Source organism: Cynocephalus volans, chromosome 2, assembly GCF_027409185.1.
Source record: "Cynocephalus volans isolate mCynVol1 chromosome 2, mCynVol1.pri, whole genome shotgun sequence".
Classification (NCBI taxonomy): Eukaryota; Metazoa; Chordata; class Mammalia; order Dermoptera; family Cynocephalidae; genus Cynocephalus; species Cynocephalus volans.
The window spans coordinates 15,250,956-15,260,226 of NC_084461.1; the positions used below are offsets into that span (position 1 = coordinate 15,250,956).

General features: G+C 41.4%; 1 pseudogene; it reads right to left on the bottom strand.

The window, feature by feature from the left end:
* Positions 1–1,271: 1,271 nt before the first annotated feature.
* On the bottom strand, positions 1,272–1,824 carry LOC134370416 (nascent polypeptide-associated complex subunit alpha-like; annotated as a pseudogene).
* Positions 1,825–9,271: the final 7,447 nt, after the last annotated feature.

Genomic DNA, 9,271 nt, shown 5'->3' on the forward strand with positions numbered 1-9,271 from the left:
CTGTGCTTTAATAAGTGTCATTGAATAACTTTTTCTTTAACACTCTTAAACAGATTTTTTTAAAAACCTTTAATTTGGCATTGCATGTTTTCATATTTTATCATTTACATATGTTATTTGTTGAAATTTTGAAAAATAGAGAAAATAAAATAGAAATAGATAAAGGAGACTCCTAACTCTGCCATTCAGGAAAACCAAATATGTGCATTTGTAGTAAAGTAGCTTTTCTCTCTATTCCACAAATCCCTTCCTTGGAGGGGGGTGGATTTTTGGTAACAGGAGGAAAAGAGCCACAGAGTCTGCTTAGGAATAATAAATGCACCAGAGGTAGGGTCGAAGAAGAGTGTGCCAGGAGGGGCAAGTTAAATCTGGCAAATGCTTTCTTTTTGTGCTATAGATGCTTCTCTCTACAAGACCAGAAAAATTAGAGGTCTCTTCCCCCAACCCTTCCACTCTCAGCTGGGGAGTAACCTGGAAGGAACCGATGACTAATTATAGACCCTAGCAAAGACTAGAAAATAACCTAGAAGAATCCAGCAAAGACTAGGAAGCCTTACCATGGGTTTTGGTGGGCATATGAGTGAGTGCCAGAGAGGAGAGACTGACCAGTGCCTAAAGGAAGGGACCGTTAGGACCAAGAACATCCCTAGCATAATAAAGAAATCTTTTCGACAAGCTAGTCTTTAGGAGTGCATATTCAACTGTCAGAAAGATTTCCTTTAGAGAATTAAATAAGTCTTGTAGCCCTTGCAAGCATTATGGCTTAGCTAAGGGAATCCTACTCAACAGTCTATTTTGATAATTTTTCATGTCTTTCTAAAACATACTTTTTAAGGGTGAGACAGTGCTACATGACGTGGTATTACCATTTATTGTTTTTCTCTTAGGTCGTTTAGGTTATTTTGTTCTCTTTTCTGTTTTTGTTTTTGGTTTTGAATGAAAGAAGGGGAGGCCCAGGGCTATTATCAATAATGTTTGTATGAGCATCAGTAAAGAAATTTTTCTTTGCGTCTTTCTGATTATTTCCTAAAGAAAAATCACTGAAGTAGAACTGATGGGCCAAGCAGTAGGAAAGGGGGGGTTTTTTCCCCCAAGAAGAAGCCATAACTGTATTAATAATAGAAACTACAAATTTTAAAACAAGCAGCAGTTCACTGTTTTGAAACACCAAAATGAACAAAAAAAGAAAGAAAAGAGTCCTCGTTTTTGGATGATTACATTTTTAATTCCATAATAGCATTTACCATATCATTACTGTTGCTCTTCAGAGCTCAGACTGTCTTTGATCTTGACCCATGTCCTTGAGACATGACCAGTTCTATGTCCTTAACTTCCACGTCTGTTTCACTAACCTCCTCCTCTTCACTCTCCTTTTGTGCAAATGGAGTTCCAGATGGCTTCACCTTGAACTTTGAATGTCTCAGTAGCTGGTAGCTGTGATAGGTCCTTGACCTTGGCTTCCCCCAAAACTATTTCAAGCTTGAGCTCTTGTAGACATTGGGCTTTGGGATAACAAAGAGGATTTTCTGGGGTTTCCTGATGATGACTGTAGGAACTTCTACAACCCGTCGAAGACCCAGGGTGGACATGGCCTTCCAAGCCTTCTTTTCACTTCAACGTGGGTCACTTTACTGGCCCGTTCTTCACCTCTCGTAGTTGCAGCTGCAAGCTGGGCTTGCTGTGTGGTCGCCTCTGTGGAATCCTGCTCCTCCAGCTGTGGCGCTGATTCATCAATGTCAGATTCTGTTTCACTCCCTTTCTCAGCCTGGGCAGTGGCAAGTCCTGCTCTGTGGCAGGGGCAATTTCTATGGCTGCACAGGACATTTTGTGAGGGGAACATGGAACAAAGATGGCAGCAGAAAGAGTATGAAGGTTTTCGCGACTTTTGATATCATTGCCAAATAGCACTATAAAAGGTAATCTGAAATTACATTAAATGTTATTTTCCAAAATACCTTGGATATCATCCTTTTAAAAGCTGTAGAGTCATCTGTATTATGAATGTACCTTAATTTATTTATCAGTTTAGGTTGTGTCCTTTGTTTCTTACAGGATATTTTTTCTCATGAAAAGGTTTCTAGAAGTGGAAATTTAAAACAAAAGATAGCCGATGTCGTTTAAATTTTGATAGATGCTGCCCAATTACATTGCAGACTGGTTTATTACTTTATCTTCCAGCTATATTGTTTCCCTCCACTTTCAACAGAATAGGATATAATCAAGATTTTAAATTTTTTAAAATCTAGTGTGGGCAGAGAGAGCACATAACTAGAGTCCTCTGGTTTTAATTTGCAAAATTCTGGCAACCATTGTTACTTTCTTTATCCACCTGCCACAAGGTTCATGGTTGACATCACTATAACAAAAGACAGATTAACAAGAGAAAAGCATAACAAGTTTATGTAATAAAAGCTTTACGTGACAGGAGGGTCTTCAGACGTGAAGAACCAAAGACTCAGAGAAAACTGTTCTTAAGAGCAGTTGTGCAGAAGTATGCTGTTATTTTATTTGCTACTTTTCAAAGATTGAAGTTTTGATATAATTGATTTAATTTCGGCTTTTCAAGATGGCGGCGGCTGCGGCGGCTGGCGCGGAGTAGCTGAGGTGGAAAAGGCGGCCACTGGGACTCAGGCAGCCGGAAAACTTGTGGTCCTTCCTCTCGCCATCTCTTAAGGGAGGACTGCTGCTGCTGACCGGTCGTGGGGGGTGACCGCCACTTTGCCCCCGGCAGGAGAGGCTGCCTCATTTACAGACAACAGCTTTAAAGTGTGGAGCAGGAAAAGAACTGTTTCTTAGCTGCAAAAGTGAGTCTCGAAACAGGGAACACGGCGCCAGGGCTGCTGTGGATGCAGCCAGGATCCCGGAGGCCGGGGCCGCACTGAAGGCGGCCAGCTGCCCTATTCAGGATTCGAGGTTTCAGGCCGGCATTAAAGAAGATTCCTGGGAGCGCCCGAGCCGCGCCGCGACTGAACAGCCTGAGGCTGCAGCAGCCGAGAACTGGGAAAGGCGGCAAACCAGAGACAGAGAGCGAGCACCCGACCTGGCACAGCACTGTGAGTGATCCCTGGCACAGCTCTGTTCGGGGGGTGGATGCCCAAGCGGCCCCCGCCTGCACCACCAGCCCACTCACCACCGGTGCTGCCTCCATTTTCCCAGGTGCGGGCAGCTCCGCCCTGCTCGGCCATCACTGAGCCCTCCCACTTGCTGGCCTGGCGCCAGGCTTTCCGGAGCTTGCGGACCAGCCTTGGCTCCCACTCCCTCCCCGGTTCTCTGGCAGGGCTGGTGGCGGAGGGCGTCCCGGGCCAGTTTCGGGAGGGCAAGGAAGTACGGGCGGGCCGACTGTCACTCCACCATACCCTGGACTCCGGCCCCAGGTAAACTCCCTGTTACTGGGAGGCAGATACCATCTGTGCGGCCACCAGTTTGGAAAAAAGCCTAACGAATTTCTGGTTGGGAATAGTGTGGTAGGAGAGTTCCCAGGTCCGCTTGAACCTGCCGGAGACCAGGCTGCAGGTGGGCGCTAGACTCGGTTTATACTGGGGGGATACAAAGGTGAACAAGACCCGAGAAAGATCTACATAGTGCCACAAAGGCACCCAGAGAGACCGGTCGTCTGTGCCCAGCAGAAACCTGGTAGACTTCCTGGGCGAGGCGATACCGAGCAGGGTCTTGAAGGCCCAGCTGTTAGACGAGGGGTGCAGAAGACACGCCCCAGCCCAGCACAGTGCGCACAGAGTGGGGAGACGTGCGGCCAGGGAGGCGGAGACTCGACAAAAACCACACACCCGGTGGGGTCGCTACTGCACGATCTAACAGCCTGGGCCAGAGCACACGGAACAGGGAGAAGTCCTGCACAGGAAGTGAAAGCTCAACAGAGATCACACACCCTGTGGTACGTGACCCACCAGCCCAGCAGAGTCCAAGCTGACCAGAAAGGTGGCTCACCGGAGAAGCCCAAGACCCGAGGCAACCACACACACAAGGCACTAGAGGCCAACTGAGCAGTCACAGAGGGAGCCATACCAAATTGGCAACCACAGCAACATCCTAGTTAGTCATTAGTCTCAAACCGGTGGACTGTGAAACCCCCGGCCACAATGAATAAACACCAAAAAAAAGATACCAGAAATACAAAAAATCAAGAAAGTACACCACCAAAAGTTAATAAATCTCAAACTCTAGATCCTATAGAACAAGAAGCCCTTGAAATGACTGACAAGGAATTTCGAGTGATAATTCTAAAGAAACTGAATGAGATACAAGAAAACTCAGCTAGACATCATGATGAAATGAGGAAAAGTATACAGGATCTGAAAGAGGAAATGTACAAGGAAATCAATGTCCTGAAAAAAAATGTAGCAGAACTTGCTGAACTGAAGAAGTTATTCAACGAAATAAAAAACACAACGGAGAGTTTAACCAGCAGGTTTGTCGAAGTTGAAGAGAGAACCTCTGAACTTGAAGATGAGCTGTTTGAAATAACACAAGCAGACAAAAAGAAAGAAAAAAGAATCAAGGACATTGAAGAAAATCTGAGAGAGATATCAGACAACCATAAGCGATCAAATATCCGAGTCATGGGTATTCCAGAAGGGGAGGAAAATGGAGATTCCATTGAAAACATATTCAACAAAATAGTGGCAGAAAACTTCCCAGGTATAGGAAAAATCACAGATCTTCAGATCCAGGAAGCTCAACGATCTCCAAACGTATTCAACCCAAAAAGGCCTTCTCCAAGACATGTCATAGTCAAATTGGCAAAACTCAGAGACAAAGAGAGAATCTTAAAGGCTGCAAGAGAGAAGCGTCAAATCACCTATAAGGGAGCCCCAATCAGGTTAACATCAGACTTTTCATCACAAACCCTAAAAGCTAGAAAGGAATGGGATGATATTTTCAAAATACTAAAAGACAAAGATTGCCAGCCAAGAATACTCTACCCTGCAAGGCTATCCTTCCGAAATGAGGGGCAAATAGTATATTTCTCAGACAAACAAAAACTGTGGGAGTTCACTACCACAAGACCACCCTTACAAGAAATCCTCAAGGGAGTACTGGGTTTGGTTCCTGAAAAATAACTACCACTGCCATAAAAACCCAAGAAAAATCTAAACCCGCTAGTATAATAAAAATGGCATTCATGAAGAGAAAACAAGCTAACAAAAACACTATCTACAACCTAAGGAACCAACAAACACAGAAAACAAACAGTAAATCAGAAAGCAAGGAACAAAAGACACTTAAGACAACCAAACACCCAATAAAATGCTAGGAATAAATCAACACCTTTCAATAACAACTCTTAATGTAAAAGGCTTAAATTCCCCAATTAAAAGACACAGACTGGCTGACTGGATCAAAAAGCAGGACCCAACTATATGCTGTCTACAAGAGACCCACCTCACCCATAAAGATTCACACAGACTAAGAGTGAAAGGATGGAAAAAGATTTACCATGCAAACAGAAAAGAAAAACGAGCTGGAGTAGCTATTCTCATATCTGACAAAATAGACTTTAAACTAAAAACCATAAAAAGAGACAATGAGGGACACGACTTAATGATAAAAGGACTGATCCATCAAGAAGACATAACAATCATAAATATGTATGCACCCAATGTTGGAGCAGCCAGATTTATAAAACAAACTCTGTTAGACCTAAAGAAGGAAATAGACACTAATACCATAATAGCAGGGGACCTGAACACCCCACTGTCAATATTAGACAGATCATCTAGGCAAAGAATCAGTAGAGAAACACAAGATCTAAACAAGACTCTAGACCAATTGGAATTGGCAGATATCTATAGAACATTCCACCCAACAACCTCAGAATATTCATTCTTCTCATCAGCACATGGATCATTCTCCAGGATAGATCACATATTAGGTCACAAATCAAGTCTCAATAAATTCAAAAAAATTGGAATTATCCCATGTATCTTCTCAGACCACAATGGATTAAAACTAGAAATTAATAACAAACGAACCTCTGGAAACTATACAAACACATGGAAATTAAACAGCATTCTACTTAATGACATATGGGTCCAAGAAGAAATAAAGCAGGAAATCAAAAAATTTATTGAAACTAATGAAAACAATGATACATCATACCAAAACCTGTGGGATACTGCAAAAGCAGTATTGAGGGGAAAATTTATTGCATTAAACGCTCACTTCAGAAGAATAGAAAGATGGCAAGTGAACAACCTAACACTTCACCTTAAAGAACTAGAAAAACAAGAACAATCCAAACCTAAAGTTAGCAGACGGAAAGAAATCATTAAGATCAGAGCAGAACTGAATGAAATTGAAAACCAAAAAACAATTCAAAAGATCAACGAATCAAAAAGTTGGTTTTTTGAAAAGATAAATAAAATTGACAAACCATTAGCATGGCTAACAAAAAAAAAGAAGAGAGAAGACTCAAATAACAAAAATTAGAAATGAAAAAGGCGATATTACAACTGATTCATCTGAGGGCCGGCCCGTGGCTCACTCGGGAGAGTGCGGTGCTGATAACACCAAGGCCATGGGTTCGGATCCCATATAGGGATGGCCGGTTGCTCAATGGGTGAGCGTGGTGCTGACAACTGATTCATCTGAAATACAAGGAATCATTCGAGACTACTATAAACAACTATACGCCAACAAATTTGAAAATCTGGAGGAAATGGATAAATTTCTGGACACACACAAGCTCCCAAAACTGAACCGTGAAGACGTAGAAAATTTGAACAGACCAATAACAATAAAGGAGATTGAAGCTGTTATCAGAAGGCTCCCAACAAAGAAAAGCCCAGGACCAGATGGATTCACAGCAGAATTTTACCAAACATTCAAACAGGAATTGACACCGATTCTTTACAAACTATTCCAAAAGATTGAAACGGACGCAAATCTCCCAAACTCATTCTATGAAGCAAACATCATCCTGATACCAAAACCAGATAAAGATATAACCAAAAAAGAAAACGACAGGCCAAAATCCCTGATGAATATAGATGCAAAAATCCTCACTAAATTACTAGCAAACAGAATACAGCAACACATACGAAAAATTATTCATCACGATCAAGTGGGATTCATCCCAGGGATGCAAGGTTGGTTCAACATACGCAAATCAATAAATGTGATACACCATATTAATAAACTCAAACACAAGGACCATATGATCATCTCTATAGATGCTGAAAAAGCATTTGATAAAGTTCAGCACTCATTCATGACAAAGACCCTCTATAAGTTAGGTATAGAGGGAAAGTATCTCAACATAATTAAAGCCATATATGCCAAACCCACAGCCAATATCATCCTGAATGGGGAAAAGCTGAAAGCTTTTCCTTTAAGAACAGGCACTAGACAAGGATGCCCACTCTCACCACTCCTATTCAACATAGTGTTGGAAGTACTAGCCAGAGCAATCAGAGAAGAGAAGGAAATAAAGGGCATCCAGATTGGAAAAGATGAAGTCAAACTGTCCCTGTTTGCAGATGACATGATCCTATATATCGAACAGCCTAAAACCTCTACAAAAAAACTGTTGGAATTGATAAATGATTTCAGCACAGTAGCAGGATACAAAATCAACACTCAAAAATCAGTAGCATTTCTTTTCTCCAATAGTGAACATGCAGAAAGAGAAATCAAGAAAGCCTGCCCATTTACAATAGCCACCAAAAAAATAAAATACTTAGGAATTGAGTTAACCAAGGAGGTGAAAAATCTCTATAATGAGAACTACAAAACACTGCTGAGAGAAATTAGAGAGGATACAAGAAGATGGAAAGATATTCCATGCTCTTGGATTGGAAGAATCAACATAGTGAAAATGTCCATACTACCCAAAGTGATATACAAATTCAATGCAATCCCCATCAAAATTCCAAAGACATTTTTCTCAGAAATGGAAAAAACTATCCAGACATTTATATGGAACAATAAAAGACCACGCATAGCCAAAGCAATGCTGAGCAAAAAAAATAAAGCTGGAGGCATAACACTACCTGACTTTAAGCTATACTACAAAGCTATAATAACCAAAACAGTATGGTACTGGCATAAAAACAGACACACTGACCAATGGAATAGAATAGAGAATCCAGAAATCAACCCACACACTTACTGTCAGCTGATCTTTGACAAAGGCATCAAGCCTATTCAGTGGCAAAGGGACTGCCTCTTCAGCAAATGGTGCTGGGACAACTGGATATCCATATGCAGGAGAATGAAACTTGATCCATACCTCTCGCCGTATACTAAAATCAACTCAAAATGGATTAAGGATTTAAATATACACCCTGAAACAATAAAACTTCTTAAAGAAAACATAGGAGAAACACTTCAGGAAATAGGACTGGGCACAGACTTCATGAATATGACCCCAAAAGCACGGGCAACCAAAGGAAAAATAAACAAATGGGATTATATCAAACTGAAAAGCTTCTGCACAGCAAAAGAAACAATTAAAAGAGTTAAAAGACAACCAACAGAGTGGGAGAAAATATTTGCAAAATATACATCTGACAAAGGATTAATATCCAGAATATATAAGGAACTCAAACAACTGTACAAGAAGAAAACAAGCAACCCAATTAAAAAATGGGCAAAAGAGCTAAGTAGGCATTTCTCTAAGGAAGATATACAAATGGCCAACAGACATATGAAAAAATGCTCAACATCACTCAGCATCTGGGAAATGCAAATCAAAACCACACTGAGATACCATCTAACCCCAGTTAGGATGGCTAAAATCCAAAAGACTATGAACGATAAATGCTGGCGAGGCTGCGGAGAAAAAGGAACTCTCATACATTGTTGGTGGGACTGCAAAATGGTGCAGCCTCTATGGAAAATGGTATGGAGGTTCCTCAAACAATTGCAGATAGATCTACCATACGACCCAGCTATCCCACTGTTGGGAATATACCCAGAAGAATGGAAATCATCAAGTCGGAGGTATACCTGTTTCCCAATGTTCATCGCAGCCCTCTTTACAATAGCCAAGAGTTGGAACCAGCCCAAATGCCCATCATCGGATGAGTGGATACGGAAAATGTGGTACATCTACACAATGGAATACTACTCAGCTATAAAAACGAATGAAATACTGCCATTTGCAACAACATGGATGGACCTTGAGAGAATTATATTAAGTGAAACAAGTCAGGCACAGAAAGAGAAATACCACATGTTCTCACTTATTGGTGGGAGCTAAAAATTAATATATAAATTCACACACACACACACACACACAGACACACACACA